Raw genomic sequence first — 9,533 nt, forward strand, 5'->3', positions numbered from 1 at the left:
TGCCACGTGCCATGTGCCAGTGCTTTCTTTTTGCCCCAAATAAATGGGTGGAAGTCCAAACATAAGGAACAGTCATCTTCTGAATTAAGTAACTCAAGCTCCCAAGGGGTGTCCACCTCTGCAGCTCCATCTGACCCCTACACTGCCTCTGGTCACACCGTACACTCTACAAGGCCTCCTACCTGTCTGTGAGTGCCCCCAAGACGCACAAGGCTTAACAATCCTGGACTCTGGCAGGCACCTGTTCCCCAACTCTGCCTCATTTCTTAAAGATTTATTTCATATCTTCTTTACTTTTGCGGGTGTTTGAACATGTCCATTTAAAAGTGTGGTGTTTTAAAATTTCAGTTTAAGCACCTCCTCTTCCGGGAAGGCATCCTGGACTTTCCTGGCCAATTCAGGTATTCCCTCCTCTGGGTTTCCTGAACACAGAGTTTGTCTCTATCAAGGTAGCACAAAGCAGTGGTTAGAGCAGTGGATTTGAGGGTCAGACACACCTGGGTTCAAACCTTGGCTCCACTATTTACTTGCTATTTGAACTTGGGCAGGTCCCTAAACCTCAAATTGTATTTTTATACAATCAGGTTGATAATAACACCTACCTTCGAAGAGCTTTGTGAGAATTCAATGAGAGAAGACATTTAGAGCACTTGTATGATACCTGGCATAAGGGATAGGCTGAACAACAGAGTATATGCATTCCTAAATAATTATTTAAACAGAGATGACTCTGTAATGACAGTAAATACCTACCTGTCTCCCCATTGTACCACGGGCTCAATTTTATCCCCAACTCCTGCCAGAGGCTGGGAACATACAAGGGAACTGAATTTCTACAGAATCTTCCTCCTCCAACAAGCCATCCCGTAAGCAAACATCCTTTTTGGAAAGTCCAGGTAGCATGAAACTTACTGAACCTGCAGAATTACAATCTAATTAGTAAATATGTATTAAATAACTGTATTAAGTAACTACAATGTACTAGGTGCTGTGAGGGTACAAAGATGAAAATACAAAGTCTTGTTCCTTAAGGAGCTCATGTTTTGTTTCAGCAGAGGCAATACAAACCTTTGGAAACTTCCATCAACAACTAAGATTTAAATAGCAAAGATGGCGAAGTGGATATCTAACATACGAAAAATAGAATTAATTACCAGGCACCATGCCTCTGCCCACCAGTAGGCCCTCACACCCCCATCCTGGAGCCTCACCCCTGCCCCCATCCCAGTCCCCATTCCCAGACCAGTCCCAGCATGAGAGCTGGTTTATGAGCAGCCTAAATTCTGTTCTCTCCTCCCCGCCAACCCCACCACCATCACAATACTCACGTCTACTTTCTTAAGTCAAGATCCTAGGAAGTAGGCGCCCATTTTACAGATGAGAAAACCAAGGCTTATGGAGAGTAAATAACTGCTCAGAGCCCCAGTTTAGTAAATGATAGAACCTGGATCCTATCTCAGGTGTGTTTGGCAGCCGAGTCCAAGCATCCCTCTCCAGATGGCCTGCACCAGGAGGCACTTACTGGGCGATACACCACAGTGTAAGGCAGCATTTTTGCCCCCAGGGGGTGAAGTCCAGTGGGGAAGATTATTTGCTCACCTGGAACAGCTGGTGTTATGCAAAGGCAAACGTGCATGTTGGGTGTGCAAGCAACAGAAACCCAACGCTGGTGACTGAGGAGCTGAGAATTGACAGGAAGGTGGGAGAACAGGCTCAGGAAGTGGGCAGCCACCAAGGGAGGCCCGGGGCAAAAGCTTGGCCACAGTCACACCTGGAGGCCTGTGGGGAAGGCCCACCAGAAGCTCATGCTCCCGCCGTGGAGGGACACCAGGGCCACTGCTGCCACCTGTGGACACTGCTGCCACCTGTGGACACTACCACAGGAAATGGCATCTCATTCTCCCTCCACTTGATGTCACCCACCTAAGTCTGAGTCCTGGATGGAAGTGTCCTTTTAGCCACATCTGGGTCCATTTGCCCAGGAACGAGGTGAGAGAATGCCTGCCCCTTCAGCTTCCACAGTGGGCGGCTTATCTCCTGCCAATACTCACTTCATGGGGCCTTATTCTCAAATAAGAAGGGGGCAAACATGCTGGGCAGCCCCCCTCCATCCAATAGCAAATGAACCCTGCCATGATTAAGAGCTAAAAAGAATGGAATAGATAACATGGGATCTAGAAGCTTGGAGGAGGGGCCACAAGGAGGGCTGGAAGAATTTAAGAGGGGTCCATGGAAAAGATGGGTGCTGACTTTGGCCTTTAAACACAGAGAGGATGTGGCCCCGGCTCTGTCCATGATGCTTGGCCTGACCTGGTCAGGCACTTTGCAAGGGGTCCTCTGAGGTCGTTCAGTGCCTGGACCACGGCAGCCACATTACAATTCTCATGGCCATGGCACCGTGCTAAGACCCAGGCATGCAGCTGCAACTTTCCCAACAGTCCTGCAGGCTAACTTCTCTGACTCATAGCTGAGAAAGGTGATAGGCCTTGATGGAAGAGGCCAGCGTGTGAGCCCAGGCCTGTCCAACTGGGAAGCCCACACTCCTTGCCCTGAGCTGGATGCCTCCCGTTACAATTAGATAAGGAGCCGTAACACTGTGCGTTTTACTCCTGCTGGCTGCTTTTCCCAGGAATCTTTGTATCCTTCAGGCCAACCCTATGAGATAGCGAGAGCTGCAGATGTTCACCCCTCTTGAGTAGTCGAGGAACCCAAGGCCAAGGTCACCCAGCTTTCAGGGACTGGAGTCCACACAGGCCTGGTGCCTGCTCTTCGCCCGGATCCAGCCAGGCAGCTGTCTTCAACTCATGACCCTGCAGCGGGAGGTTGTGGGGTGGAGCAATTTGAGGAACAGATCCCATTAAGCTGTGTCCATCCACATGATGTAAACCCAAACCTAGCCATCCCTTGGAACACAGCGGCCAAAAGTGCAGAGGGAACATTTGTCTAGGAGAACAATGGGTATTGATTCCTCTGGCAGCTGCAGCTGGCAGGCTCTGCAGGCGGTTTGGTCTGGGGTTTGGGGTGGTGTTTATTTGAATGCCGTAGCCTGGTTACTCATCATTCTTGCTCTCCCTGGGCCCCTGGGCTGTCTGAGGACTCAGTGGGAACAGCTCAACAGCCCAGGGCATGTGCTGTGTCACTGTCCCCTGCTCTTCCTGAGAGTGACTGGCACTGTGTCCTGGCTTGGGCTGGGCTATCCTGGGATGGGGGCCTGGACACTCTGGGCTTGGACTGGCAGCCCTGCAGCCAACTTTCTTTATACTGGGCACACATGCTCCTGAGAACTTGCTAGACAGGACCGTGTCTCTGCTCCATTTCCTGGCCACCTGCACATCCGTCCAAATACTGTTTCTCCAACACACACACACACACATAGGCGGACAGGCCGCTGCCTACCTCTCACCATCACAGTCACTTCAGTGGCCTGGGAGGAAGATGACCTCGAGCAGGTCCTGGTTCAGACACCAGTGCATGGCCTGTCAGAGCCTCTCAGGCCTCAGTGCCCCCAGCTGTAAGATGCGGCTCCACAGCAAGCCCTCTGTACCTCACCTGCATCCTGCTCCAGGCGCCTCTGTCTGCAGACAGCTCTGTGCGCATGCCCGTGGAGCTTGCCCTGCCTGGGCACCACACATCACCACCAGAGAGGCAGGAGGCAGGAGCACGGGGATGAAGTCTCCTCCCACCTCCCCCAGGATGAGTTTGTGCAGCTTCTGGGAACTGGGGCCCAGGGCTCTCCACCAGTGCTATCTGCCATCAGTCCTCCTTTCTCCAGCTTCACTCCCCTGTCCATCGCTCCATCCCCCGGGGTCACACGCCCTTAAGTTTACACACAGAAGCCAAAAGCCTCAGGCTCCCTGAATTTTGGGTGAGCCCAGGTGAAGACAATGGATGTGAGAACTTCTCAGGCCTCTATTCTGTGACATATGAAGGTATGAAGGGCATTTATTTATTTATTTATTTATTTATTTATTTATTTAGAGACAGAGTCTCTGTCACCCAGCCTGGAGTGCAGTGGCATGATCTCAGCTCACCGCAACCTCTGCCTCCCGGATTCAAGCAATTCTCCTGCCTCAGCCTCCCAAGTGGCTAGGACTACAGGTGTGTGCCACCATACCAGACTGATTTTTGTATTTTTAGTAGAAAAGGGTTTTCACCATGTTGGCCAGGCTGGTCTCAAACTCCTGGTCTCAAGTGATCTGTCTGCCTCGGCCTCCCAAGGTGCTGGAACTACAGGGGTGAGCCACTGTGCCTGGCGATATGAAGGACATTCTTAAAAAAAAAAAAAATTTGAAGTCCTGGGCCATATTCGTCTCACACCCAGCTGGCATCTCTGCCTCCTTTACTCCTTGGATAACTAACCCTTAATTGCCGCCTCTGTAAAATGAGGCTGACCCTTTGAGGAACTTCTCCAAGGATTGAATGGAGTAAGTCCATAATGTGCTCTGCACAAGGCCTGGTACCCAGAAGGTGCTCAATAATTTTAACAACCAGCACAGAGGCCTGAATGGGGTGCGGAGGGGCAGTGGCTGGAATCAGAACACCTGGCAGTTTGCAGCTGTCCCCCAGGAGGCGCTGGCATCCCGGCTGGCCATGGCACTGGATGGAGCCACATGAACCCAGAATCTGTCCTCCACGAGCCCCGAGATCCAGCCTTTGCAGGCTGGGTGATGCACACCCTGGTTCCTGAGCCCAGAATTGGGGCCAAGATTCCAGGAGGCGCTCAAGATCAACAAGCTTCGGGTTTCCTGGTTGAGGTCCTGCACGTACAACATGTTCCCTCTTTCCAGAAGGGATGAGGGTGCAGCCCAGAGGACCGCCCTCGAGCTTCTCTGACACCCTGACTGCCCCCGACCCCAAGCCCTCTGCCCTCAATTTCCCCCTGAGCTACCTCATCCCATCCACCTGAACAAACGCATGTGGCTCAGAGGCACTCATCGATGTAGCAGGTTTCACCTTAGCCTGAAGATCTGCAGCGCCTCCGCTCCACACCCGGGGCTGGCATTTCATTCTGGGTGTCACATGGCCCCCAGGGCCTTTACGACTGCAGGGCCACTGACAGCATCTTCATTCATCTCCAGCTGCTCTGGGGGCCCAGGCAGGGTGGGAATCCATAGTAGGGTGAGAGGCTGGCCACGGCCTGCTCCCCTGCCATGCACTAGCACCGTCCCTGGCCCTCTGGCTGAAGCTGCAGGTTGCCCAACACAACCCTCTAGAGCCATTGACCCATGCGGGTCCCTGAGTCAGCTACAAATTCTGCTCAGCCCACACATGTGGCTCCCCAGGATGCCCTCCCCCACCTCCCTCCTTGGCAGCCCAGGACTTCAGAGGCCACACATCTCTGGGGGACTTTGGAGTCAGAGCTGTGTCGATCACATCCTCAGGGCATGCTTGTCCTACTGCCTGGCCTTCCACCACAATGCCAGACCCAAGTTTGCCCACCCCTACAAGTCTCCAGGATGATGGGTGTGGAACACGACTTGTATCGGGCTGATCCTTTAATCAGATTCCTTCTGTGGCTCCCCAGGCGCTCAGGATGGAGTCCTCCAGCCTCTTGCCTTCCTGTCAGCCCAGCCTCACCAGCCACCTTGCCATCCCCATGCCCGCTCCGTTTCCCAAAGGCTGTCCCACACTCTCGCCATGGGCCTTGGCACGTTCTGTTTCTGCTCACTGGGATGTTCTTCTCTTCTTTGATAAATGATCACCTACTCATCTTTCAAGACTCGGCTTCAACCTTAGAAAAACTTGCATGATAAAGATGCCTCCAGGTGAGGCTGGGTGTCTTCCTCTGGGTCCTACAGAACTTGAATGCCTTTCTGTCCTATTATACCCACAATCTGCTTGCTGTTCTGATTCCACCTAGTGATCGAGTTTTTGAAGACAGTCTCAAGTCTCTTTCATCCCCTGTGGGTTGGGCAAAGTCTCAGAACATGGTAGATTTCAAAAAATGTTTGAGATGGATGGAAGGATGGGCAGATGAATGGGTGGGTGGATGGATGAATGGGTGGGTGGGTGGTGGATGGATGGATGGATGAGTGAATGGGTAGATGAAGGACAGCTCTCATAAGTAGCAGAAAGGTCCTAAATGTTCTTACATCCTCCTTAAAGTCTTTGAACATAATTAAATTGAATTGAAAAGTCTCGATCAGAGGGAGAGTTTTGTCCTTGGGACACTGACTTAATTTATGCAGTCAGCACTTATTGTGAGCCTCCCGGAGGCCCAAAGGAGAAAGAAAGCCAAGAAAAGGGAAGGCCCTGCCCACAGGAAGTGGTGCAATCACCCAACAGACTAGACACATCTGGGAGAAACTCACAAGAGCCCACCAGCCCTCCACGGAGCAGTGCAGCAGGTGCTGAGAGAAGGGGATGGGCAGGTCAGAGAGTTGGACAGGGTTGCCCCAGAGCTGCTCTGTGGTGAGCACTCAAGCCCTTTAAAACTGACTCCTTCTCAACTCTATCTTCCTCATCCCACAAGATATACAAGAACATGACCCAAAGCTGGAGCTGACCCTCTAGCACTGATTCTCATGTTGACCTGATTCTAAACCTGAACCAGGCTGCATGTGGTGGCTCACACCTGTAATCCCAGCACTTTGGGAGGCTAAGACGGGCAAATTGCCTGAGCTCAGGAGTTCGAGACCAGCCTGGGCATCATGGCAAAACCCTATCTCTAGTAAAAATCAAAGAATTAGCTGGTGTGGTGGTGCACGCCTGTAGTCCCAGCTACTCGGGAGGCTGAGGCAGGAGAATCACTCGAACCCGGGAGGCAGAGGTTGAAGTGAGCTGAGATCGTGTCACTGCACTCCAGCCTGGGTGACAGAGCGAGACTCTGTCTCAAAAAAGTAAAAATAAATAAAAATAAAAATAAAAATAAACCTGAACCTTATCTTGGGGGCTAGATCTAATCCTGACCCTAACCTGGACCTAAACCCTAGCTGAGATCAGATCTGAACCCAGACTTTAATCTTTACCCACGAGAGGGCTCCAGAAACAGTTGGATGGCAAGGAGCCAAATTGAACTCAGAAACTGTCTGACAGGAAGGTTCTGGCAAACACAAAGCAGATTCAAAGAGCGGCTCCATTATAGAAAACCCACCTATGGCCCCTGCACACAGCCCAAGGTCCTTTGCCCAAGACTCAGGTGTCCCAGAGACACAGGCACCTTCAGTGCTTCTGGAAATGGGCTGAGGGTTGCCCAGGCCCTGAGGCCAGTCGAGGTGTCTGTGGACAGCAAAGAGGAACAACTGGACTTCTGTTCTCTGGGTGCCCCCCTTACGCCTCACTGCCCAGCCTCTGCCAGTCATTGACCCTCAACCTGCCCTTGAGAGCCTTGTGCATGGGCCAGGCCCTGCACCGGGCACTCCGGCTGCAAGGAGTGCAGACATGCAGCTCCGACACTCAAGACCCCAGCTCCAGTTGAGGAGGCAAGGCTGCTCCCTCATTCACTCAGCATTTATTGGCCCACAGGTTTGGGAACCTGATTTGAGGGACATGCCAGGCAGAATACCACTAGAAAACTAATAACCAGGGCTGGGCACAGTGGCTCATGCCTGTAATCCCAGCACTTTGGGAGGCCGAGGCAGGTAGTTCACTTGAGGTCAGGTGTTCGAGACCAGCCTGGCCAATATGGTGAAATCCCGTCTCTACTAAAAATACAAAAAATTAGCCAGGCGTGGTGGCAGGTGCCTGTAATCCCACCTACTCGGGAGGCTGAGGCAGGAGAATCACCTGAATCCGGGAGGTGGAGATTGCAGTGACCTGAGATCACGCCATTGCACTCCAGCCTGGGTGACAAGAGTGAGACTCAGTCTCCAAAAATAAAATAAAAAAACTAATAACCATTTTTATAGGTTGCTTAATGAGCATGGACATGGAGCAAAGAGAGCTGGATCTCAAAATTGCCATACTGATCAGCAGGGGATCGCACCCGTGAATAGAATGGCCACTGCACTCCAGCCTGGGTGACATAGTGAGACCATCTCATAAAAAAATTAAAAATAGCCTGGGCGCGGTGGCTCAAGCCTGTAATCCCAGCACTTTGGGAGGCTGAGGCAGGCGGATCATGAGGTCAGGAGATCAAGACCATCCTGGCTAACACAGCGAAACCCCGTCTCTACTAAAAATACGAAAAATTAGCTGGGCGTGGTGTCAGGCACCTGTAGTCCCAGCTACTTGGGAGGCTGAGGCAGGAGAATGGAGTGAACCCGGGAAGCGGAGCTTGCAGTGAGCCAAGATGGCGCCACTGCACTCCAGCCTGGGCAACAGAGCGAGACTCCGTCTCAAAAAAAAAAAAAAATTAAAAATAAATAAGTAAATGATAAAAAGAAGAGCTGGATAAACTGAGAGCCGTGTTGCCAATGGGTCCAGCGTTCTGACCATGCACCGGCTGGAAAGTCTCTCCCCATGGGTACTGTGGGCGTGGGCACTGCCAGTGTTTGCCTTTGTGACCCTCCCTTTCCGAGTGACAGTAGCAGAGACACCCCTTCATCCAATGTTGCAGCAAGCAGGAAGACGTTTGGCTTCAGATACTACGACAGCCTGTTCCCTGATGCTTTTTGACACGTGATAACAAGATGGCTGCTGCCCCCTAGGACTCACAGACACATTCCAGGCAGGAAATAGGAGGTAAAGGGGCCAAAAAATTTCTTGTCAAAACTTTGCTCTTCCCTGGGGGCTTTTGCCTAACTCCTGGTGTCCAGAATTGTGTCACGTGTCTACTCCTAGCCTCAAGAGAGATTGGGCAATGGAGTCATTTCGTGTTCTGGGTCTGTAGTAGAGAAACGCAAGGAGAAGTGGCAGTGGGTGGGAGGCTGGGCAAACAACCAGCAGTGTCTGTCACAGATAAGACAAGTGATAACTTTCACCCAGGGTACAGCAGAGCCTTGCTGGGCTGGGAGCTGCTGTGTCTTCTCCAAGGGACTTCGTAGTAAGTGGTCAGAAGCTGGGCTGCTTCTGGCATTAATAAGTCTTTGTTAGAGGTTCCTGTTAGGGAACCCGGAAATTTAAGACTCCTTCTCCATGCAAGTGCCCTGCTTGGTCTGGGAGAGCGTGCTGACCATATGGCAGTCTGCCCTCTCCAAGCCAATCCCAGGGCTCTTCAAGAATGGGTGCTTCTGGGCTGGGCGTGGTGGCTCATGCCTGTATTCCCAGTACCTTGGGAGGCCGAGACGGGTGGATCACGATGTCGGAAGATCGAGACCAGCCTGGCCAACATGGTGAAACCCTGTCTCTACTAAAAATACAAAAATTAACTGAGCACGTGCCTGTAGTCCAGCTATTTAAGAGACTAAGGCAGGAGAATCACTTAAACCCAGAAGGCGGAAGTTGCAGTGAGCCGAGCGCCACTGCACTCCAACCTGGGTGACAGAGCAAGACTCCATCTCAAAAAAAAAAAAAAAAAAAGAAAGAAAAGAAAAGAAAAGAAAAAAAGAATGGGTGCTTCTGGTCCTAGTGCCAGTGTTTGATGTCTCAGCCTGCAGTGCCCTGCTCTCCACTCTGCCTATGCACGGGCACCCACCCTTCCCATGCACCTAGGC

Source organism: Hylobates moloch, unplaced genomic scaffold (genome assembly GCF_009828535.3).
Source record: "Hylobates moloch isolate HMO894 unplaced genomic scaffold, HMol_V3 SCAFFOLD_24, whole genome shotgun sequence".
Taxonomy (NCBI): domain Eukaryota; kingdom Metazoa; phylum Chordata; class Mammalia; order Primates; family Hylobatidae; genus Hylobates; species Hylobates moloch.